Source organism: Calonectris borealis, chromosome 3, assembly GCF_964195595.1.
Source record: "Calonectris borealis chromosome 3, bCalBor7.hap1.2, whole genome shotgun sequence".
Lineage (NCBI taxonomy): Eukaryota > Metazoa > Chordata > Aves > Procellariiformes > Procellariidae > Calonectris > Calonectris borealis.
In genome coordinates, this window is record NC_134314.1 from 71,526,410 (window position 1) to 71,549,963 (window position 23,554).

General features: G+C 42.3%; 1 protein-coding gene across 2 annotated transcripts in view; it reads left to right on the forward strand.

Annotated features, from left to right (window-relative positions):
* The first annotated feature begins 1,575 nt into the window (after nt 1–1,575).
* Nucleotides 1,576–23,554, forward strand: part of RGS17 (regulator of G protein signaling 17) — a 73,868-nt gene continuing 51,889 nt past the window's right edge. The window contains exon 1 of one of the 2 annotated variants that reach the window (XM_075148124.1): nt 1,576–1,691. The gene's annotated coding sequence lies outside the window, so the exon portion shown is untranslated. The remainder of the gene's footprint in view (nt 1,692–23,554) is intronic. The other variant, XM_075148125.1, reaches the window with a different exon arrangement.

Here is a 23,554-nt window from a genome sequence, read left to right on the forward strand (position 1 = left end):
AGGTATGAGCAACTGTAAGGCAACGAGGAGACAGACTGCAAAAATTTTGTTCGGACAGAACGTGATATAAAATCAGTGATACAAGCGCCTTCGGTTAGTCAATAACCTTTGGTATCAAGCAGAGTTATGACTTCCAGTTGTCGGACTTCTCCTCCCTCAAGATCAGAAGAAAACAGAACTGATGGTTTCGCGAGGAGTGACTTTCAGGGAGGTTAACACTGACTTTGGTCCTTATGATTCAGAATTTGAAGCTTCTATCCCAGAAGTCAAAAAGTAAGACATACAGCCATGACTGCTACTGCCATGTTGTTAAATTAGTGGTATTTTGAATACAGATTCCTGGGAGCTGAGATGGTTTTGATGTGCCTATGCTCTTACAGCTCTCATGCAAGTTAGCCCTTCTGGACTGCTTCCAATCCTTTTAAATTCCAACCCTATTAACATACGTGCAGTTCTGGCTTCAGTTTTTGTACCACTCTACTTTGGGATTTCGATGGGATACGCGGATGTCTAGACCAGTTTTGCGAGGAGAATTAACATGGATTGTTGGCAAGGCACAGTACCACCTTAATCCAGCCATGTGCCTTTTTGTACCATCTTGTCAGATTGTTTTGGCAGAGTGGTAAATGCAGCAATGTGTTCTCTCTTGAGATATTAACATTTCTGGATTCGTGGCATGATTTGACAGGATCCAGATGCCAAATATGTATTTTTCCAGTGCTGTTGCCTTGAGGCATATCAGGCTCCAGATTATTAAGGTGCAGTAGGGAAGCTAAATAACACTCTCTGTTGAGCCAAAATTTGGAAACTGGAGTTTGGAAAGCTGGGATAAACTAACTTGGCAAGACCTGGCAGGATTCAGGATTCAGAGCCAGATTTTCAGAACATCCTGATCTTGATTCTCACGGTTGCAACCAACAGATCCACGCTGGTTCTTTATTTAGGCATTGTGCTTCAGGTGCCGACATCAAAAAGTTACTCAGCCACTAAATCCCTGCCTCTCTCTCGGCTGCACGAGAAGAATGAAGAGTTAGATAGTGGTTTATACACCTACTTGTTAATATTTTTTTTTTTCTATTTGGACATACCGATGTGGGGACAGGCATAAAAACAAGCAGGAGCCCAGCACTGCTAGCGTTTCACATTTTACCACCGCGGCGTATTGCTACTCCGTAACACACCTCCAGGCCACAGGCCCGGACGCTGCCGCTCTGCCGCCTGGCGCGGGGGGGACCGCTGCCCCGGCCCCGGCCCCGGCCCCGGCCCCCGCCGCTCTCACAGCCCCCGGAGACCCCCGCCCGCCCCGCGGCGCAGGGAGCCACGGCTGCCGAGGGAGCCTCCCCGGGACCCGCGGCGGAGCCGGCTGCCGGGCCGGGGCGGGCCGTGACTCACCCGCCGGGGCCAAGCGGGGAAACTCCCGCTGCCGCCGGGCTCCGCCGCCGGTGTCAGAGCGCATGTGCGGAGGCTGCCTGCCTCCGCGCCGCTCCTCGCACCCTCCCTCCCTCTCCGCCGCCTGCCCTCCCTCCCTCCCTCCCTCCCTGCCCGCTGCCCGCCCGCCTGCCGCCGCCTCCCTCTGCCTGCCGGCTGGGTGCTGAAGTTGGGCGGATGGCAGCGAACCCGCGCCGCTAGGGACGAGCCGCAGCCGCCCTTCCCGGGATCGCTCAGCGCCAACCGCACGCAGCCGGGCGGGGGTGGGTAAGGCGCTCCGCTTTTATTTCAGCCTGAACCGTGTTAAACGGCATCAAAATGTCTGCTTTATACTGATGCACGGAGCGGGGGGGGGGGGGGAAACACCAACGAAGCGGGGGGAGGAAGAGGAGGAGGAGGGAGGGAGGCGAGAGGGAGGATGGATGGAGGGCGGTGGAGCGCAACAGAAAACGCGTTCACGGGGGGGACCGGCTCTGTGTCCGTGTGCGTGTCCGTGTGCGAGTCCGTGTGTGCGTGTGTAACAACGGGCGGCTGCGGCGCTGAGGCTGCAAGGTTGGGGGGGGGTGCGTGTGTGTGTGTGTGCGTGTGTGTGTCTGTGCGTGTGTGTGTGTCTCCCTGCCCGCGATGCACAAAGGGGTGGGGAGAGGAGCCGCCGGGCTCTGCCCGCGCCCTCCCCCGCCGCCTCCCCCCGGTTTGTGTCTGGGGTGCCGCGGCTCCGCCGGGCGATGCCGCGGGGCATCCGCCACGCCGGGCGATGCTGCCCGGCCCGGGGAGGGGGAGGGACCGGGCCGCCCCCGGGGAAGCCGGCTGCACGGGCTGGCGGTGTGACAGCCGCCAGCTCGCGGGTGAGGCAGCGCTCCTGCCTTCCCTCTTGACCTTCCCCTCCCTATAACGCGGATCTGCTTGGCGGGGGGGGTGGTGGGTGGCGTAATTATTGGTATTGTTGTTGTTGTTATTTTAATCTGAGGAGCCGGCGGAAGGTGAGGGTGAACAAACGAGTCGTTGCTCTAAGATCAAGAGTTGCTTTCCTATCCCTCCCTCCGCCCGGCCCCCTTTCTCGGCGCTCCCCACCGGGCCGGGGCCAGGGAGCCCCCGGCGGGCCGGCGAGGGGAAGTGGCGGGGGCCGCCCCCACCCGGGGGCCGCGGGCACCGGCCGCACCGCCCTCCGCGGCCCCCGGGCGGCACCCAGACTTCCCCGCCCGCCGTACCCTGCGGCACCGCCATCCCTCTGCCCCGGCCTCCTTCCCGCCCCTCCCCTGGAAATATCGGCGGGATGCGGGCGGGGGCGGCGGGAGGAGCAGGTGGCCGGGCGCGGCTGGCGGGGCAGGGGCTGCTCCCGGTGTGGCCCCGGCCCCGGCCCCGGTTCCGGCCCCGGCCCCGGCTTGGGTGCCGAGCTGCGCGGGACAGCGCAGCCCCGCACGGCCCCGAGCGGCGCGGGGCTTCCCTGCGCCCAGGGAAACACCAGCTGCCGCCGCTTCCCGGTGCGGCGGGGGATGCTGTAATGCCGCCCAGCCGCCGAAGCCCGCGGTGTGCTGCTCCTGCGGTTCTTCACCTCTCCTTGGGATGAAACCGCCCGCAATTAAGAAGGCTGAGGTTGCCTAGCTTGCTCAGCTGTCAACCCTATATTGCACAATTCATAGCTACCTCTTCGTGTTGATTTAGAAGGAAACCTCACCCGCACTGTTGGGCTTAGAACTGGCAGGGGCAAAATTCGTGATTTTCAGTATTTGGTTTCTTCATTTCTGTATCTGGATTTCCACCAACGTGTGTCATAGGTTTGCAGCCAGATGCTTTTGCAAAATGGATGAATTCTCCAATACTCTGCTAGGTAAATGTAAGTAAGTTATGTATCATATGGCAATACTATTATGGGTAACAGGTGATAAATAGCTTTCTACAAATGTAATTTTCATGCATTGCAAATGTGGGGAGTTCTATAAAGGAAGTTAATTCTTTTTCACATCAGCGGATGCTAATGTCATCATCCTTATGTAAATCACTAGGGAATTTTCCTGTGGCACAAGCCATTTAGGCAAACATTATTTAACCTTTATAGCGAAACAGTGTTACAAAAATATATATCAAATATATATTTTTACTTGAGTTCATACTCAGAATAAGCAAAGTCCTAATAAAAGATACATGTGCCCCACCCAAGTAAGTTTACGGCCTCAGATGCGAAGGCTATGATACACACAAGTATTTACCTCCCTAAAATACGTGAGCGTTAGACATTTAAATGCCTTCCTCCATCAGGGCCTTAGATCCTTTTAAGTAGCCAAAATAAGAACATAATTTGATTAAAAGCATATGATCAAAAAAATTGCTATAGTGAATTGAAAATCTAGTCCAACATCCTGGCTCTGACTATAGTCATTAGCAGATGCTGAAGGGAGAAAAATGTAAGAAACAGGATTGGCATACAGCGATCTTTTCCTGGTATATCTTTTCAATTTCCAGCAAACCGTAGTACAGGGATTTCTTAAACTGGGGTTTGCTCCCAGACCCCCATATTTAATAAGCCCTTGAATTTCTCTACTCCCTTTTTTTAATCAGTTTATACTTTGGTCTCAACCACATTCTGTGGCAATGAGCGCCACAATTTAGTCATGATTTGTGTGAAAAAGTACTTCCTTTTGTTTGCTATGAACCTGCAGCCTGATAATTTCATTCAGTACTCCTTGGCTTTCGTATGTGACAAGGAGCACATACTGTGTCTGTACAAGGTGCTAGGAGTGTCCTCTCACACCAGCGCTGGCAGTGCAAGTCCCTTCATTTTATCTGTCACTGAGTTGAGAGGTCTGCCTAGAGGTGTAAAGCCATATTCAGCCCTCGGTCTTTACGTTGAAACCTACAGATAAGAATAGTCATTCTTTTTCTCGTTACGCAACATGGACACTTGTGCACAAAGAATTGCCCTGAACTCATGAACCCATTTCAAGAAGGCTACTGAAAAGCTATCTGTTGAAAATTAACTCCCTGCACTATTGATTTGAATCGAAATCTGACTGACAGCTTGGTGAAAAATTCCCTATCCTAATCCAGTTTGCTACCTACCCTGAAAAGAAGATGAAATGTTTTATTCTCAAACTGCAATTCTTCATTTTTAAGAAGTATACTAAATACAAAATGCAAGCTATATGTCAAGGGACATATATCTATGAACTCTGTACAGTTGAATTAGCATAACTTCTAATTGTTCTGTGTAAGTTAATTATAAGGCTGTGCATATTGAACAACGTGCATAGTTTCAAAAGGCAAGTTTAAATGTCCCATAAAATCTAACTGATTTGGAAGGAGCTGGGACACAAGTTCTCCTCCCCAAGAGTACTACTGAGTTTGAATAATGCTTGAGGAGTGCTAGTATTGATCAGACCAACATCGCAGAAAGCTTCCCTGATCTCACCGGTAGCCCCGCTTTGATTTCCTCACAAGAATAATAGAGGAATAAGAGACCAGAGAACTACAAAAGCACAACCCAGACCCAAAGACCCAGAAGTTCTCAGAGTTTGAAATCAGCAGCAGACACAACTTGGAGCAACACAATCCGCAGCAGGACGTGGACAAGTGGAGAACGGTAGAAACCCACGTGAGTTGTGAAATCCTTCACAAAGACAAAACACTGGGAGCCTCAGATGCAGTAATCCTCACCTCCCTAAAAACTGAAAGAAGAAAAGATTGAGTGGTATCATTATGAAGACAGGATAGGAGGAATGTCAGCCAGTCTCAGACTTGAGCCAGTCTCAAACTAAATGTGAGAATGATTTTCCAATTGTAAGTGGCATATATGTGTATATATGTGTGTGTATATATATGTGGCAAACCATATATATACACAGTATATAAACTTTCCTTCACAGAAAATATATTAGCTTGAATAAATTTGACAATCCTAGTATCTTTTAAATAGCACTTTCTTACTTGTATGCTTCACACGCATGCCTTTGAGTACGAAACATATGGAGATTCTTATGAATACACTGGAAGTGTACTAAGTGAAACAGTATTAGCTCTTACAGAGATGTTCATCACAGTTCCATTAGCTCCCTCCTGGTCATGTCTCCGTGATGTCAGGTAGGGATTTATTTTGCACTTGTACCAAGGTCTCAGCTTCAGCTTTTTTAATGAAAAATATATTCTCACCATACTTGTAGTGCTTATTCTGTGAATACAGAATGAGTTTTCTAAGAACATAAAATTAATGTGCTAACTGGCTTGAGTTAAAATTAGATAAAAACGAAATCCTTCAAGAAATTGAGCATTTCTGTTGGCCTATTCTTTGTCCTAAGTAGTCTTAATAATGAAATAATGCAATCAAACTTTCCATACTGTTAATTGATTAAAAGCTTGTGCATAGGGTATAAAAACAAATCAATAGATTAAGCTGTAATTAAGTTTATCTATTCATGGTTATAGCTAATGGCTATAACTATACAGGCTGTAAGTAGGCTTGTATGAGTAGCTTTGCTGCTGACTCCTGGGGGGCTACTGCATCCTCTGAAAGGGCTCAGCCTTTCAGCTGGGCACCTCTGTGGGTCTTGGCTACAGTGGGTCTGAAATAGGGATGCACGTCTGCATGCACGTCTCACTCCAATCCTCCGGCAAGTTAAGCAATTCAGAGATCTCTTTTCTGCAAAGATTTTGTGTCTCGACCCAAAGTCGGGTATCTGCACTCAGAAGGTTTCCCTTGGCACTGCTGCTGTCTCTAACGTGCACAAAGGAAGCAGCCATGCAGCGTGACTGTGGCAGGAACCTAGGGGAACGCTTAGAGCACACAGATGAACTCGGGGTCTGCACTGCTCCTCCTGCCCAGCCGCCCCGTAGCCTGGCTAAACAGTCTTCCAAAGCAACGTAGGGGCTTGATTCCCTAGCATGCTTTATCTGCTTTGCACTGCTCCAGTGATGCAAAATAGATGTAAACTCAATTTAAATGACGGGTGTGCTTTGAATAACTTGTGCTGTTCTGGTATCTTAATGAATCTAGGCTTAAATTAAAAAAAAAAAAAAAAGAATAAAAGTAATGCAATCAATTTAAGATTGATTCTGTCATGTCTTCATATAAGTTTTGAGTGATAGCTTTGTCTTTAAGTTCCTTGTTTATAAAATATGAATGAAATGCTTCTTACCTTTCATACAGTCGAAATTTTCATACGTTATTTACTTTGTAAGCAAATCAGAAATCAGTACATTTCTAGACAGAATGTATGAGGGGAATTACAGGTAGGGAGGTGGAATAGAAATAAAAGGTTAAGAAAATCTTAAATCCTAAAGCCAAGCATCACATATTGCTTAAAGACACTGAGACATCTTAAACACTACATCTGCACTGCAAAATTTTTATCCATGCAAAAATACTATATATCTAGCCTAGTTTCTCCAGTGAGAAAGGGAGTAAATTAGTGAGTGATGCATTAACACAGCTATGCAGCTTCTGCTACCAAAGCAGCTTCATTTAAAGCAGCTTGGCTGCTCTCTCCAGTGATGCCAGCTCTATGCTTGCTGAAATATGAGAGAGATGGCAAGCTGGACCACTCTATATAGCCCTTACTCTATACGTACAGACTAGCAGAGGGTATACCAGAGTAATGCTGCCTTTAAAGGGAGACTGCTACACTGTCACAGCTCCCTGCTGTAAAAGTCAATTGATGATGCCACCTTGCTCTGTAATTTTCGTTAACTGCAAGTCCAAGCAAGACTTGGCCTGATTCTGTTTTAGGAAGGCTGAATATGGTTTTGGATGTTTTGCTGTGTTATGTTTTGCTGTGTTGTGCTTTGCTGTGCTGTGGTGTGCTGTAACAATGTCTTCCTTTATCAGCAACTCATGTCAGTTACACTAAAATAATCCTATGAGATAAGGCAATTAAACCACAGGAATCATGGATGAAGGCTGTCATGGTATCCTTAGCACAGCACTTTTATGCCTACTGTAGTTCAGACAGCTTTCAAATGAGAGAGCTCAAAACACTGGGCACCCCAAGAGGCAATGTGTCCTCGGCACATCGCCGCCGTGGCAAGGAGCTGCAGGAAGTCCTCACGTTTCTCACAGTACCACTGGCCGGCTGGTATCACTGTATACACACTGATGTCCTAAAAGCCTAAATTAGAGGGAAATGTATAGTAAATTTTTAATACCATTGTTACTGTTTATCGTTTATGTAATGAGAGCAACCTTCTGAAGTAAGGAATTTCATATCCAATTCACCGTATTAGGACAGCACTGCAGGCAGCACGTGCTTTCTGATACTCACATTGCACTAGACCTTTGGGTGGTGTAGATGCTGCTTTCTTAATGATTTGTATCATATGAAAATCAAGAACAGTGAGTAATAACTTCCTGTACAAGGGCTTCACAAGTAGCCCTGTTTTAATGAATGTAGGTGGGAAGTATGGTCCTAATTACTCCGTGTCCAAAAGGTACTTTTATTCCCAAGTCTTATTATCTTCAGAAATTACAAAGTCCTAAAATATTAATCGGATACTTCATAGCTTTCAAGATGGGTTTGGGAAGAGAGGGTTGAGATGTACAAGTTATTTTTTATCATTCAGATAGAATGGTTTAAAAATATATCCACAAATTATTTTGATGCTTAACTCTAAACTAGTTCCTTGGAATGCAGTTGTCATATAATGGTCTGATAATCTAACTGATACAGCTTGATATATCTGATAATCTGGTAACTGGAGTCTAATTCGTAGCATTTTTTCACTATTATATGTATTATATGTGTCCAGATATTTTTATAAACACTTACTGACTCTCACAATGTAAAAAAAACAGACGATAATAATAATCAGAGTCTCAGCTGTACGGTGAGTATTGTGCTGACGAGAATAGACAAGGATGTTTTCAAATTCTATGTCTGATTATTTGATATGTAAAATCAAGTCATAGAGCTACCGCAAAAAATTAAGTACTTGTGTGGTGAGGATCTTGAAAAGGATAGAGGGAATACCTCTACCCAGTGAATGCAGCAACTTCATAAATCATGAAGTTATGAAAGCAGTAGCTTTGAGCTGATAGCTCATGTAGGACTGGGCATCGGTCCGTGATTCAGTATACAGTGATTCACTCTACAGAAATCTGACTGTTTATTGGATTTGTCCTGAGCTGTCTCTGCAGAAGAACCATCCCATATCAAGTATCTGTCTCAAAGCCTATGTCTGCACTGCAAATTGCAATGTAGGGTAGAGATATCTGACAAAGGTTGGACACTCAGAAAATCTAGTTAAAGCAGCACTTAGCCCTGTGCAAGAAAATCACCTTATTTTACCTCTACTATCTGTATGTCATCTTGCATCTTGCAGTATGACTACTCAGAAACTAAGAAATCCACTCCTGAAATTTTTCTGTTTTTAAGCTAAATGGCTCCTGAAGGCATTTACCATGAAATATGTTCCATACTCCTTCAACTGTTGTCTTAGCTTTTCTTAAACCTGCTTCAATTGATCAATAACCCTCTTCATCCAAGGACATCACAACTGTTGTTTCAATAGCAGTCAGTGAAAAATACAGAAGTAACATGGCTTTCACATGGCTGTCTAAGATTTTGGCTTTATGTAGCCAAGCTGTAGCACAGCTCTTTTGGGTGCAGGATTGCACTGAGCACTTCATCTACTTGCCATGACTCTCAGTTCTTGGTAGAGCCCAGGTTGTATTTCTATAAAATAACAAAAGCCTGAGCTTGTGCACCAGAACTTGATCGTCTACGCACTAAATCGTTAGAATGGTCCCAGACCTGGCTGGAAAGTTACCACAGTCCAGGGACCATTCCCAATAAAATGCTTCTATGAAGCTGTCCTGTTATCCAGAGCAGGTCAGTCTAATTATATGGATATAACTAAATTGGCCATTTGGCCTCATAGCCAGAGAACAAGCCCTGGGATTGCTTAGCTTTCCAGTACAGACACATCACATCTCTTCAGGATGTAGCCTCCAGCCTCTGACTTTGGCCTGCATCCTTTCTTCTTAGGCGTATGATATTAGATTCAACCAAAGTAAATCCTTGTTTGCTGTGATTTACTTCCCGATGGATCCAGATCACCTTAAATCAGTGATTTGTCCTTATATTATTCTCTTGATATTCGCCTACTACAAACAATAGCATTAGTGATTTTTATGGTTCCTTGTGTTTCGTTCACAATAGAGGGGAAAGCTGTCAAGCTGTATAAAAGAATGTATTCCTGAAGGATCCGGTTAGAAACACACCTGTGTAATAATTACTCCCCATTTTTAATTTCAGACTAAGATTTATCAGGTTTTAATACATTTAATGTTTATCATGTTGATTTTTATCATTCTACAATCACAATGTTGTGTGTACTAACAGAGTCAGCATATTTATATTGACAATATAGCCATCAACTTCAGCCTTCAAATTGGTAGTCTTATATAAGATATTAATATAACCATCTCATACCGATCTCAAATATATATAGTTTTCAAATGTGTATTTAGCATAACTCATATTGAATGGCTTTAATTATACTGAGTTCATTCAAGTCCTTCATGTATTTATTACTATTAATATTCTATCAAATCTGTGGGATGAGGTGGGTATGATTTACCTTCAATATTCATTTCTTTCATACATAACAGGAGAGAGAATTATTCAAGCATATTCAGGAAGAAAGTGTAAAGTTTAGGAAAGGGGAGTGGCTCGTATCTGTATGTGCATGATATAACAGGGAAATTATATACCTTGTGTGACTTTACTTCTACTGAGCATTTTTCTTGGTCAGGCATATAATGCTGTGACAAATACTGTGACCTGGTTTCTTACAATGTGTAAAAGCAGGTGACATTTCAGGAACTTTTAAGAAAACAGAGAATCCAGAAAGTTCAAAACCGTAAAAGAGGAGGGGACTATCCTTCATATTATTATTATCTTGAGAATCTAGGCAATTTAGTAAGCACTGAGAATAAATACAGAACACATTATACAAAGGCTGTGACTCTTTCCAGATTTCTGGGATTTAGACCTAGTAAGTGTTTTAAGATAATTGTCCCATCATGCCATCTTTTTTACAAGCTCACTTTTCAAACAACCACATCACCTCTGCATGCTGGGACAACAGCACTGCTATTTCACAGAAAAGAAATACAAATACGAAAGATACATATCAATTAAGCAATTACAGGATCACACAGTAAAATAGTGGCAGATGCAGAAATTAAATATAAGGGGCAAAATTCAAAATTCTTGTTGATTTCAAGAGTTAAAATTTAACATTAAGAATCTTGTCTCCCACTCCACTTGACAGCTTCCCTTTTAGCAAAGTAATGCTCATATATAAAACATGAGAGAGAGCTTAAGATCCAGAAAATCTCCAGGACAAAAATGGGCATTTGCAGCTGAATCAGAAGTCAGTCTTTCTGATCAAATATTCTTAGACATTCTGAAGATGACCAGAGCAAAATCCATCCAATATAATTACACTGTTCCCTTGAATATGTAACCTGAACGTCAATGTGAAAAGTATTAGTTATGGCCGTGTTAGAAAAAATATCCTCAGTAAGCAAAAGACTTCAAAAATATGGATGGTTGAGCAATGTAGCCCTACATATAAAAAAATCAGAAAGACAAAATGGAAGCATATAGCAGGTAGCACGATACCTTCTGCATATATATCCTGACATTCAGCTTATCAGTTCTTTAAAACAATCTGGGATTTTTGTGATCCATTAAACCATTACCTGTAGATCTGTCATCCTCATAAAATGAGGTAACTCCAATACAGTAAAGTCAGTCAAATAACGCCTGTCTTACCTTTACCAAATTAAGTATAAAAAAATTCTATGCACATTTCTTTTGGCTTGATTGTTAGTTTTTATGATAAAAGATCCTGTAAGATCACAGTTATAATACACAGAAGAAAATGTTTTTACGGGTAGTAACAGAGAGTGGACTAACTAGTCAACTCATGACTAATTCTAGTAATGAACGCAGCACACCTTTTCTAACCCCAGATTACTCTGAATTTTAACAACACTGCATTCTTGGGATTGATCAGAGCTTGGTCTAGGGGAGATGCTTTAATCAGTCCCTGTCAGCATATACTTTATATATGCTTATATATATTTCTTTGTAATTTAGCCTAAGATACTTTGAATTAATCATCTTCTGCTTATTACAGTGAGAGAACACATCCATGGGCTGTGGCGTAAGTTACCACCAATAACTCCTCCAGTAAATTTGCCATGAAGTGTGCTGATGGCCCAAGTAAATACAATGTCGTTTATTTCTTAATGAAAAGAAGTAAGTTACTGCACGTCCTTTTAAAGATGGGGGGAAAGGTGTCTTTGAATTCAAGTAAATATGGTCTAAAAGAACTTTAATGTAAGAAGACTAAATTTGTCTGAAAGTGTGATTTATTGCAGACCCAGCTGTAGGTGGGATTCAGTTGGTTTAAGGATCATAGGGGTTTTAGGACTCCAAATAATTGAATTGCTATGAATGTGTAAGGCATTTTTCCATTAACTTGAATGGACTTCTATGGCAGAAACTATTCTTACATCAATGATAGCCATCAGTCATATTTTAAACATGTGATTGCAAGGCTTTATTTAGGCTCTGTTAAGTAGAAACTGTTCTGCTGGACAGTGAGATCATACGCAACAAGGGGACTGAATGCCAGAGACACCTTGGCTTTGACTGCACCCTATGCTGTGAGGTACTAGCTGGAATCACCTAAAGACGGTATTTTATGTTTTAAAACGAAGTTGTGTACTCTTCATACAGCAGACTTTCTTTTTTTTTTTCCTATGTTAAACCCCGAGCTATGTAGGTGAGAGACTATTTTAAATTGTGCTACAGTCCTGTCCTCTAAGGTACAGAGTGTATCCAGCAGAGTGCCAAGCAAATCAACTGCTATCGAACCAGGCTGGCAGCGTATGCTCAGCAGCGTTCTGGATGAGACTGCTTTTCATTAGTATGGCCAATGCCAGCAGGTGGCTTAGTAGTAGTTTAGGAACATTAGAAAATAAGAACATAGGCTGGAGGGAACACCCTGACTAATTGCATCCCAATCTCCAGCTGTTTCCAGCAACCAGTTCTTACCTTTCCTTCTTTTTCTGGATCAAGTTAGTATTAAAAGCAGGAAGTTTTTTTTTACATCTATTCTTATTCAAAGGCTGTTCCAGAGTTCCTGTTGAAAACCTCTTTCTCATTTCCAGCCACATTTATTCAAAGACAGCTTATTCCCCATTTGTTCTTGTGCAATCATCCATATTAAATTGGTCTCCCTCCCTTCCATTTGTCCACCTGACACAGCCATCTCCCTCCCCTTTAAATATTTGTCCCAGTAATGCTCTTTAGACGTCAGAAGGTGGAGGGAACCCTCAGAATGCAAAATCTTTGTATCTTGTGAAGAAAGGGGGCTCAAATGCCGTGGCAGCAGCACTCCTTCCAGTCACAGAACCCTCCTCCAGCCCTTTCCCCTCATAACTTAATCTGTGGAGCTCCCTGGAGTAGGAATGCAGTAGGCTGCGTGACTACTCCGTGAGCATCCTCTCACTCCCATTTACGTAAAAGGGGTCCCTTGCTAAGGAGTATTCAAGGTGCAGCTAACACCTAAAGAAATCTTAGAAGTGTGCTGCTTGAGTTTCAGTTCTGAGACGCAGTGCGATCCTTGCTGTGAGTAGTGGCAGCAAAACACATGAGATCATGTGTGTAAGAAAAGACTCACCTACATAAACTTTGAGGGGGCGCTAAAAGCGTCTTTTTTTTTTCTCTATCACCAAAATACATTTCCATGTTTATTTGGATACAAGAAAGCTTCAGTATCAATATAATTTCTCTTCTCAGACAAAACGGCTTTTTCAGGAAACTCTTCTTTAAGTTACTTACAAGTGCTTCTCAACCTTGGCATCTTGTAGGACTAGATAAGTAAACAAAATATTAATGTGGACACTTAGATATTAATCTAGAAGAGCAGGATTCCAGCAATAACACCTGTGTGATGCAAATGCCTTGGTTCACCTACATGAGATTGCACGGGACAAACAAAAATGTCATTGCTTTCATTTGTTGCTGCATGAGTCACCTTCAAAAGAAAAGTCAAATCACAAGAGAAAATTAAGCATTTGTCAAGGAAATGAAGAATCTGGGCCACTAGGATGAATTGGCTGATGATTATTCTTAGAGTTCAGTTCTGTTATGAACTAGGTATTGTTGACCCACTTGCAGACTTGTACGGAAACAGATCATGCTGCTTTATGAGGGTTTTGCACTCACATCTAAAAAGTTGTCTTTACACCCAGGAAGAGATTTGAACTGACAGTAAGCATGCCATATCCTTTATTCTGCTTGCTATCATCCTACCTGTTAACGTGCACTGAGAAAAATACTCAGCCCTATCTCAGGACAGGGACCTCACTAGGAAACAAAATCTGGCTGCACCCAAACTTACGGTGGCTGAACAATGACCAAATGTCTGATGTGATCAGCAGGCAGTTATGCCCCCCCCCCCAAATGCAATTGTAACATGATCTCAGTTTATTTTTTATATTTGAAAAAAAATTGTATTGTTCAAACAAACATAAAGCCGTTCAGAAACCGTCTACATTTGGCTTCCAGACTGTTTCAGATTTTGAACGCCTTGTCACTGCTTCTGAGTGATGTATAATGGAAATATAAAGGTCAGTGCTATTAGCACATTGAAAACATTTCCATCCACATCTCCTTCCTAAGATGTTGCATGGATGACATACCCGCAGGCAACATGTGTCACGAGTATTATCTACGTGTGTCAGAAATCAGTCCCCTGATCAGAAAAAGCAGCTACCCCAAGGCTGTAGGTATGCACACACCATTTGTTAAAGGCCAGTCTGGAGCTCAGACACCCCCAACAAACATGTGGGGACAACACTGAGTTGGTATGGGTGCCCAAGTGATAGGCATTTCTCTTTTGAGCGTGCAGTGGATGGTTACTCCATCAGGCACTCCACATCCCACCCAGGCCTGAGTGCCTGAGCCTCCCTGGCCCGGCTGCTCTCCTGATGCCACACACAGGCACAAGAAATCTTGTCATCTTGTTCACAAGACAGCGATGTGGATGGACCATGGGAACTTGCCATGCTTACAGCTGGTGGGGACCTCTGGTTTTTGTCCCCTTGTAAGCAAAGCTTCTCAAAGGCAGACAGAAAGTTTCCACAGCACATGTTTATTCTTGCTAGGACTCTAAACTAATCTGCAACTCCCCAGAATCAAAATTTCAGGTGTGGATTTGGACGGAATATTGTTGGCAAGAATAACCTTTGTCAGTCTTTCTTCAGAAGTCATCGGTCATAGCACAATTATAGCAATAAGGCTGTGAGTTAGGGTGAAGCCAGAGAAAGAAAATTCAAGAAGTTTTGAGACATTTAGATTGTCTATGAGAAGTATCTATAACTTTTTCCACAATATTAACGAGAATGGGAAGGTTAGAAGTAGATCTGCAATGGTATAAAGGGTCAGTGGCCAGGGATGGTTTCTGACAGTAAGAGCAGACATATACTTTCTTAAGGTAGCTTGGTGCTACTGCATCCTGAAAGATGGAATAAAAAATATTCTCCACAGAAGTATCATAGTACTTGCCCAGAGGTCTATCCCAGTGAGGAAACATGTTAGACCAAATCAATAATTGCAAGGCAAAACTCCTTCCTACGTTTCCACACGCTGGAACGATGAACATGAACACAGGCCTCCACCCTAGCAGAAAAATCTGCAAAATCTTACTTTGTGACCAAACATGCAGGCGGTTCAATTTAATTCTGACTAGTTCTTTCCACAAAAGTACAAAAAATTTCCCTGCAGGAGGAAGTGCTTGAGTCAGCTCCAGGGAGAACAGAAGTTTATCCTATTCAATAAGTGGGATGAATCTTCTATTGAGATGCTAAATATTGTTTCATTGCCTTCCATACAGCCCTTCCATAAGATCTAAAGAACTTTTTATGCCACATTTATATTCATTGTGAGCCTTTTGCCCCTGGCTCTCCAGCTGTTTCCCTGCTTACATCCTGAGGCAAGAACTGCTGAACTTGAGGAGCAGGAAGACTGAACTATTGGCAGGGATGGTCTACAGAAAATTTTAGAGAGTGTGTACACCTCAGAATTGGCTATCCAGGTCTTCCAGGAAAAGGAACAAATTTCAAGAGCAGAAGTAATAACCAGCACAGATTGAGAGAACACAGAGATGTTAGAAGGACCTTTAAAGTGTGAAAGGGCAAGAAACGGGCATAATAGACATGGAGATTGTAATGGTAGATAGCAGTGAAGGGTACTGAAGTGAGAACATGAGTCTGGATGCTAGTTAGTGAAGAAAAAAGGAAATCGGTGAAGAAAAGGTGAGTTAAATGGCTACAGTGATACAATCTTGGAAGTATGGAATAGGAGAGTAGGACACTGAAAAGTAAAGGTCGGGGGCAGAGGGAGGCTTTTTGCTATGGAAATGGGAACGAGAGGGGATTTTAGAGCTCAGGAAAATGAACAACAGTATTTTGCAACAGATGAGATGATAAATGAAGGACAGAGTCGTCGATGGTGACTGAAGTTTAAAAGATTGGGAACAAAGCGATTTGAAAGATTATGGTACAGATCAGAGAGGAAAATTTGGAGAGGAGATAAAGACATTTTCTCTCTATTCAATGAATTTAAATTGCCAGTGCAAAATCAAGGAGAAGAAAGCCATTCAGCGATGGGCGAGAGGCTGAAAAGAGCAAGATCTCACCAACAGTAAACTGACTACGTGGGTGCCAGTGTAGACTTAAGGCAGTAGGGGAACATGTTGTGGGAAAAAGAAATCCAGCTTTAAAGAGCTAGAAGAAGAAGCAGGAGATGCTGAAGAATCTTATAGTAAGGACTGAGGGGAATGGAAGAAATGTATCACAGTCACTTTTTAAAATAAAACCTGATTTCTAATAGCTTTTGATTATCAGATGTTTGTAGCATCTGAGGAATTTAGTCTTTATAAAGAGATGTTTGTTCAGCCTGGATAATAAAAAAGATATTACTCAAGTCCTGCTTTAAAAAAAAGTGTTAAAAATTAAAATAATTCCTTTATGTGCAATAAATAATGACATATGGACAACACCAGAACAACAACAAAAAACCCCCACAAAAACCAGGTTCAGTTTTCCTTTGCTATCCACAACTAGAATTTCCTCCTGAGACGCTCAGAACTATGTGCTATTCAATTAAATTTCCTTGATCTGGAGATAACAGGAGATCAGAAGTAACAATTAGATAACGCTTCTATTCCCTGTCCTCCTATCTGATCCTACCCCACACTCAAAATAAGTACGACACCTCTGGCTAAGTAAGAGCAGACGACCTTCTTGAATAGAGAGATCAACTTTTCCAAAGCTGTGCTTTCTTTGGATCTGGAGATCTGCATGTGAAGAGAAAGAAGGCAGGCAGCTTCTGATAGCAATAAAAGCTTGAGCCATTCTTAGATTTGCTTTGCGTGGCAAATCTACTGGAGTCCTTTCTTATCCACAGTGTGCTTTCTATTACAGGACTAAGGTACTAAGGAAAAAGGTACTACTGAGCCAACTGCAAGTCTCACGAAGATTTTATTGCTGTTAGAGATAATTCAAAATTTCATTGTATCCTGACCAATACCCTTAATATTTAAAAACTGGTTTTGTTTCCTTGCTTTTAAAAAAAGCCATTTTCCACCATCCAAAATTTCCCTAATATTATTTTTCATCAATCCTGTTTATGGAAGATGCATAAATATTACAGTAGCATAGTTATTGGCAACACTGGTATCCTGAATACCAACCCTCTGGTAAACAGAAAGTAGCTGTTTCAGTAATGTCTGAATATGCAGTCTGGGATCAAATCTAAGATCTCCATATTTTTAGGGATAGAGGCATTCTTTTTGAGGAAAACATAGTTTTTAGACAGAGGAGAAACAAAAGAATGGAATTAAAATATTTCACTTAATTTAAACATTTCCTACAGCTCCATTTTACATGCGAGCCTTCCAAGATGAGGTATTTGCGCGTAGGTTGTATTGGCCTAGCACAGGAAGAGTTTATCTTCTTTACTGGGATGACAGTAGTTGCTGTATGCACCTTGGCCCCAACCTGCTACAGAGATTAGGCATCCAAACTAGGATTTAGTTGGCTTTCAGTCCTCTGTACCTAAGAACCCACAATATCCCATTCCCCTCACACCCTTAGATACCCAAATTTCCCCAGTCAAGTGCCTTGGGGGCCTATTACTCATGCTTGGAACAGCTTCCAGCTAACTAAGTCACAACCAGCTCTCATCAGGACATGCTTTCTGCCTGAGATCCCAGAGGAGGTCGGTCCCGGAGACAGGCTGAGATGTGCTTCTCATTTCCTAAAAGAGCTGAGCTCATCACAAAACACAAGACACAAACGAACTGTCATTCCAAAACACAGCCAGAGAAGGAGGCTGGTCAGAATTAAGTTTTGTGGTTGTTTCATCCCTCCTGCCCTCACCAAAACTGTTGCCATTTTCTCCATTTTTCTTTCATAAAATAAAGCAGGAGGGACAGCTCTGGCCAGGAGGTGAGACACCTGGGTTCATCCCATGGGAATGTGAGGGAGTTCAGACCTTCCCTTCCCCATCACAAGAAGCCTGCCCTAATCACCAGTTTTGTGTCCTGAAGATATTCAAAGGGACACTATGCTGCTTCGCAAAAAAACCTACCCAAAAACCCATCAAACAATTAAAGAGTAATTAGCCAGAGAGGCAGCAAAGTACCCACCCTTACAATGTTTACCTGGGAGCAGGAAAACCTTGATTTCTGCCCTGTTCTAAGCACTAAAGAGTGTGGGAGCCACATTATTTAATCTTTGCAATATTGAATAAAAGCAAGCACATCCACCATTTCCTTTTTCAAAGCATATCCTAGTCCTTAATGTGTTTTCAAAAGGGATGACTCAGGGTCCTAAATCTAGGAGAGGGCCATGGCTGCAAATCTCAGTCATTCTGCAGTTCAGACTGGGTTTCTCAGTCCTGGGAAGGGACAGAGTAAAGCACTTTCGTGGTCACCAGTCCTCCACTCCTGGTTGTGCAGCAGCTTAGGCCAGGATAAGCAGAACTGCTGCTTCTCTCTTCCCGCCACGTGTAAGTGACCACAGTGCATCAGTTCAGAGAGTTAATCCATCTGACAACTAATCATTTGTTTCTACAGAGTTAGTTTTCTGCCACACCACCTACTTGATTTGGATTACCGCATGGTAGAAACACATCACCAGAAAGCAGGAGCTGAAGGACCAACGTCTTGGGCTTAAGTTGACCAAAGCTGCCAAGGAGCCTCATACTTGGGGTGCTGCCTTTGGGAATTCATTCTGAGTTGTCTCATCCTGTCAAGGTATTGCAGATGCCCAGGTACTTTACACAAGGCTGTTCCCTTCTAGGAGGCAAAAAAATCCCCAAAAAACTCTAAAAGCAAATGGCTCATTGCCTCTTTGCAGCCAGAGTTGTCTGGTCTGGTACCTGCAAGCCAGCTGAGCAGGGCCAGCTCTGAGGAACCCAGAGCTCCCCACAATGCACTAGAAGCAGAAGGAGCATCAGGCTGGCTTTCTCATTTCCTCATCTGGGTAATAGTGCCCATGTGAACTGTGCAATTTTTTCTTCTTGCGTTCTGGTTTTGTTGGGCTCCAGTTTTAATTTTCAGGGTTATGCTTGTGTTTAATACTTTTTGTTATCTTGCAAAAATATGATCATGAATATGCAATAGGACTAAGATACAACAAATAACTGAATCAAAAGCTAAAAAAGGTGGTTCAACTTATGAACTGTTGTTCAAACAAATGGAAAAATTAATTAGGGAGCACATTAAAACTAACAAAATCTGGGTGCCTACCTGGGACAAAGACTAAATCTACAGTAAATGTTACATGCAACAAATAGCCTGACAAGTTCTTTTCAAAGATCTGCAATTATTATTACGTGGATGTTCAACCTGACTCGACATCCTAAAAGGTGTTTATTCTTGCATAGAAGTTCTGCAGCTATATGGTTATCCTAAACCCCTAACTAGCAAATTCATTTCTCTTCTACCCCATAGTTTCTCTCTCTCTTCTTTTTTCTATTTATACTATAATCAAGTCTCCTGAAACTTCACCTGGGTGAAGATATTCACCATACCTGGATGGAGAGTTGGTCTGAAGGCAGACCTTTTCTAAGCATTTTTTCTGATACAGCATTTGGTCTGGGCGCAGATGAGCTCTTCTGGGAGTTGTGTCAGACAATTTTGAAATTGTTGCTTTCTGAAAAGAGACCATTTGTTTTTAATCTTTCAAATGCCATGGGGACATCAAACAAGACTGTAAAGAAATTACTTCCTGGGGTCAGGACCCATGCTGATGGAGGCAAAGTGTGGATGGATTTAGGAAACTCCACTTAACGTTTCTGAATTATCTGTCAGTCCCTCCTCCAGAGACCCGTGGAAGAGACAAGAGGCTGTTTGTTCCCCTAGTCCGTGAAATTATTAATATGACAAGAGTCATATATGGGAGATGAAAGCTGTTGTTTAAAACTGATCGTAGGACTGAAACAAATAATGTACAATACCTTTGGTAACTCCAGGCAGGACTCCCTTAATGCAGACAGGTCCACTATTGTGGCCCCGCACAGTAGCTTAGAGAGATGCAAATAGCAAACTTTTAAAAGTTAAAGTTAAATGGTTATCTACATTTCTTATGTATCTCTCATTATCATCTTGTCCAAGTCCAAGCTCAACTTTTTGCCTGTCTAGTGAAAAAGAAAAGACTCCTTTCTGCTCATCCAATAGTCAATCACTTTTTCCTCCACCTGGATTTAGAAAGCAAGGTTTAAGTTCACAATGAGCAGAAAAGAGACTTACACCTGCATCTCTTGCACCCCCTACCTTTGTATCTGCTAACAGTACATCCCCTTTGATGGGACCCACACACAAGTGAGAAGTCTGGAGTCACTCGATTCAAACCTGGAAAGATTTTAAAATCATAGATATGTTTCATGAAATGGAAAAATTATTTTGTACATGAATAACTGAAATACATCATTTCTCAACCTGTAGTCTCCAATTGCTATTGAAAGAAGTAACTTACTAAAAGACAATAAGCAACAATTTAGTCAGGCTTCTTAAATTTTAGGATAGCCCTCAGCTACTGGATCATCTTTCCTCTCCAATTTGTTGACTATCTCTGATCAGTTGGGTATGGTGCCTGAGTTGGGCACAAGTGAACTTCCTAGAACGTAGAAGTTTAAAGCTTATGTTCTTCAGTAGAATCTGAACACTGACTCTTAAAATGCCTTTGGCTCATCTGCTGACACACTGCCAGACGTGAATCAGAGCAGGATTGCCTGCTGCCTTCTATGTAGAGTTGGACACACTGAGAAAGGGTTCTCATCTCCATCACCAGCCTTCTAATTCGTTAATGTAAACATTAACTCTGCACTGCTGTTTTTTCCTGAAAGGTATGTCTTGCTTATACATTGTCAGATTTTAGGATATGAGAGAGCCGTGAAGATGAACACTGAAAGACAAATGAAATAAAGAATCAGTGTGGCCTGTTAGGGGAATACAATGGCTTACTGTAAGGGAACACTGTTAAAACCAAAGTGCAATAAGAGAGAGGTTTTTATGCTAAATTAAACTTTAATTATCAGGATTGCACCTGGGGCACAGAACTCGTTTCTTCAGTTAAAAACATGCAAGTATCTTTCTGTGAGACTAACAGACTGACCAACTTTTTTGAGCCTCCCATGAAAGTGACACAAACACACAGAAACAGGAATAAATGAATAAATGGGGAAGCAACATTTCTATCCATAGCTGCAATAACTTGGATGGAAAAGGACACACCATTAAAAGAGAAAGGGTGATAAAAGCATATCACTAGACTGCTAAGTTTGCCTTGTACTTTGCCGTAAAAGCTAGGGATCATCAGGCTGAGTGTTCTGAAAGCTGCTCCATTCAGCAGGACTGAAAAAACCAATTCCTACATTTTGTTATGAGTCAAGACAGCAAGATGTTTTTAATGGGCTTTCAGGCTTGATTTTGGAAATATCATAGTGTCACTTATGGTAAAACTAGAACAAATAATAGCATCTCTCTTGAATATAGCCATCTCAGCCCCATTACACCATAGCAATGCCATTAGAAGCAAACCAGTTTTCCTGTCCTGTCTGTCTATTAAGTTATCTTCCAAAGTGATAGCATTTTTACCAGGAAAATCTGCCAAGCATGTCTAAAGAATGATTAACTGTTTATATATTACTTCAATTTCTCCATCTATTGCAGTTTCTGATTTCGTTTGGTTTATGTTTTGAGTATCATGTTAAAAAAGTAATTTATTGCCCCCATTTGATAAAAATAGCCTCTGTATCTGAAGGAGGCTCATGTTTAGTTTGCATCTAAGTTAGTATAATGGTAGTTGGGAGATTATGGATTAGTTACTCCAGATTTAGAGAAATTCAGCTTCTCAAGCAGCTATGGTATGTGAGGTTGGTTGCTGGATTTGGGTTTGGGTTTCTTGTGTGGTTTTTTTTAAACATTGTCCTGCTACCTTTCCCAAAGCAAGCATACCAAAGTAACCCATGTAAACTGCAAGTGTGCTTACAGGGTGATTAATGTCAGCTGTCACTGAAGAAAATGTTCCAGCGAGCAACAGTGCACTCATTTAGCATGGGATGCAAAACTTTGAATCTCTTTCATATCATTTTGGTGACGGAACCTGACTTGGTGCTGAACACCAAAGTATTATTCTCTTGACTGCAGCTTAGCCTCCATAAACTCACTTGAGCTAATGGACTTTCAGAGCTAAGCCGCTAGAAAGGCATAGCTACAGCAGGAAACCAGACTGAGATTATTACTGAAATCTGAGGTCAGTGTGTTAAAACTAGATGGCTTCTGAACCTCGCTGACTCAAATCGCAGTTTCCTGACATGATGATAAAGCATAAACCATCTTTCTTTTGGCCAAGTGGCTACGAACTGCCACTAGAGCCCTACAGTAGCTATCTCTGCGGCTGAAGCATACGCACTCACTGAATAACAATGAAGCAGTGTAAGGGAGGATGGAGCACAGAGAAAGGGAGCAGAAAAAGCTGAGACAGCTGACAGAACTGCTTTTGTAAAGGAAAACAAGGTGAGCACGTGCAAACTCCTGCATCGTGGCATAAGTTATCCTCTTGAGCAAGGATTAGAGAGTAAATGGTCCTCTGCATTTGCCCAGGAGTAATCCTGACTCATTTAGGAAACAGTGTATCCAAGCTATTGCTTGGCTTTTGATAGAAATAGTCACTTTGCTTCTGCCTGTTCTATAGCAATTTGACATCTCAGTTTTCAGTATCAAGTTTCTTGACTATCAAGCAAATAAGGCAAAAATGTGAGTCCCATACCATTCCCTCATTCTTCATAGGAGTAAAAACCACAAGAGCTATCCATTCTGTGTTAAGAACTTTGTCCCTCATTCTTCCCATCATAAAAAAAAAAAAAAGAAAACAGGAAAAAAAAAAAGTAACCCTTTAACTATATCTAATCTGAAATGTATATAATTCTAACTGGGGACATCTGGGGCATTCAAGAAAACATTGTGCTCTAAATCCTCACTCAGTGGTTTCCTGTATAACTCTGAAAAAAATCCCACCAAACCCTTATGCGCTTGCTTTTATGTTTATATGACCACTTATAGGAAAACAAAACTCATCTTCCTTTCAAGGTTATTTGGGAACCTGATTCATATCTCAGGTGCTTGGAGGCTGATGGAAATTCTGTGCAAGTCCATGAAGCTGCTTTCTTACCAAACAAACTGTGGTTTTACAATAGCTAAGATGGAGTTAAACCGGTTTTATTGGGTCACTGCTTAAAATGATTACTCTTTGATGTACACTACAGCTGCTCTTTAAATTATGCCTCTTCTCCAACAGCTCATGTAAAGCTTACTGCTCCCTATTCACTTTCTCATTTTAAAATACCAGTTTATATAGCTTTTCCAGTATAAGAGTAAAGGGATAGTAAATGGTGACTAATAATTCTTAGATGCATTTATGATTCAACACCCCTAGAAAGCAGCTATGCAAATAATAGATACCTGTCTTGTGAAAGAAGTACCAGGGAAATTTCTTAATTTTTGAGGCAGAACTTTTCAGGCAGTAGTCGCTGTGTATCACTGAGTTTTG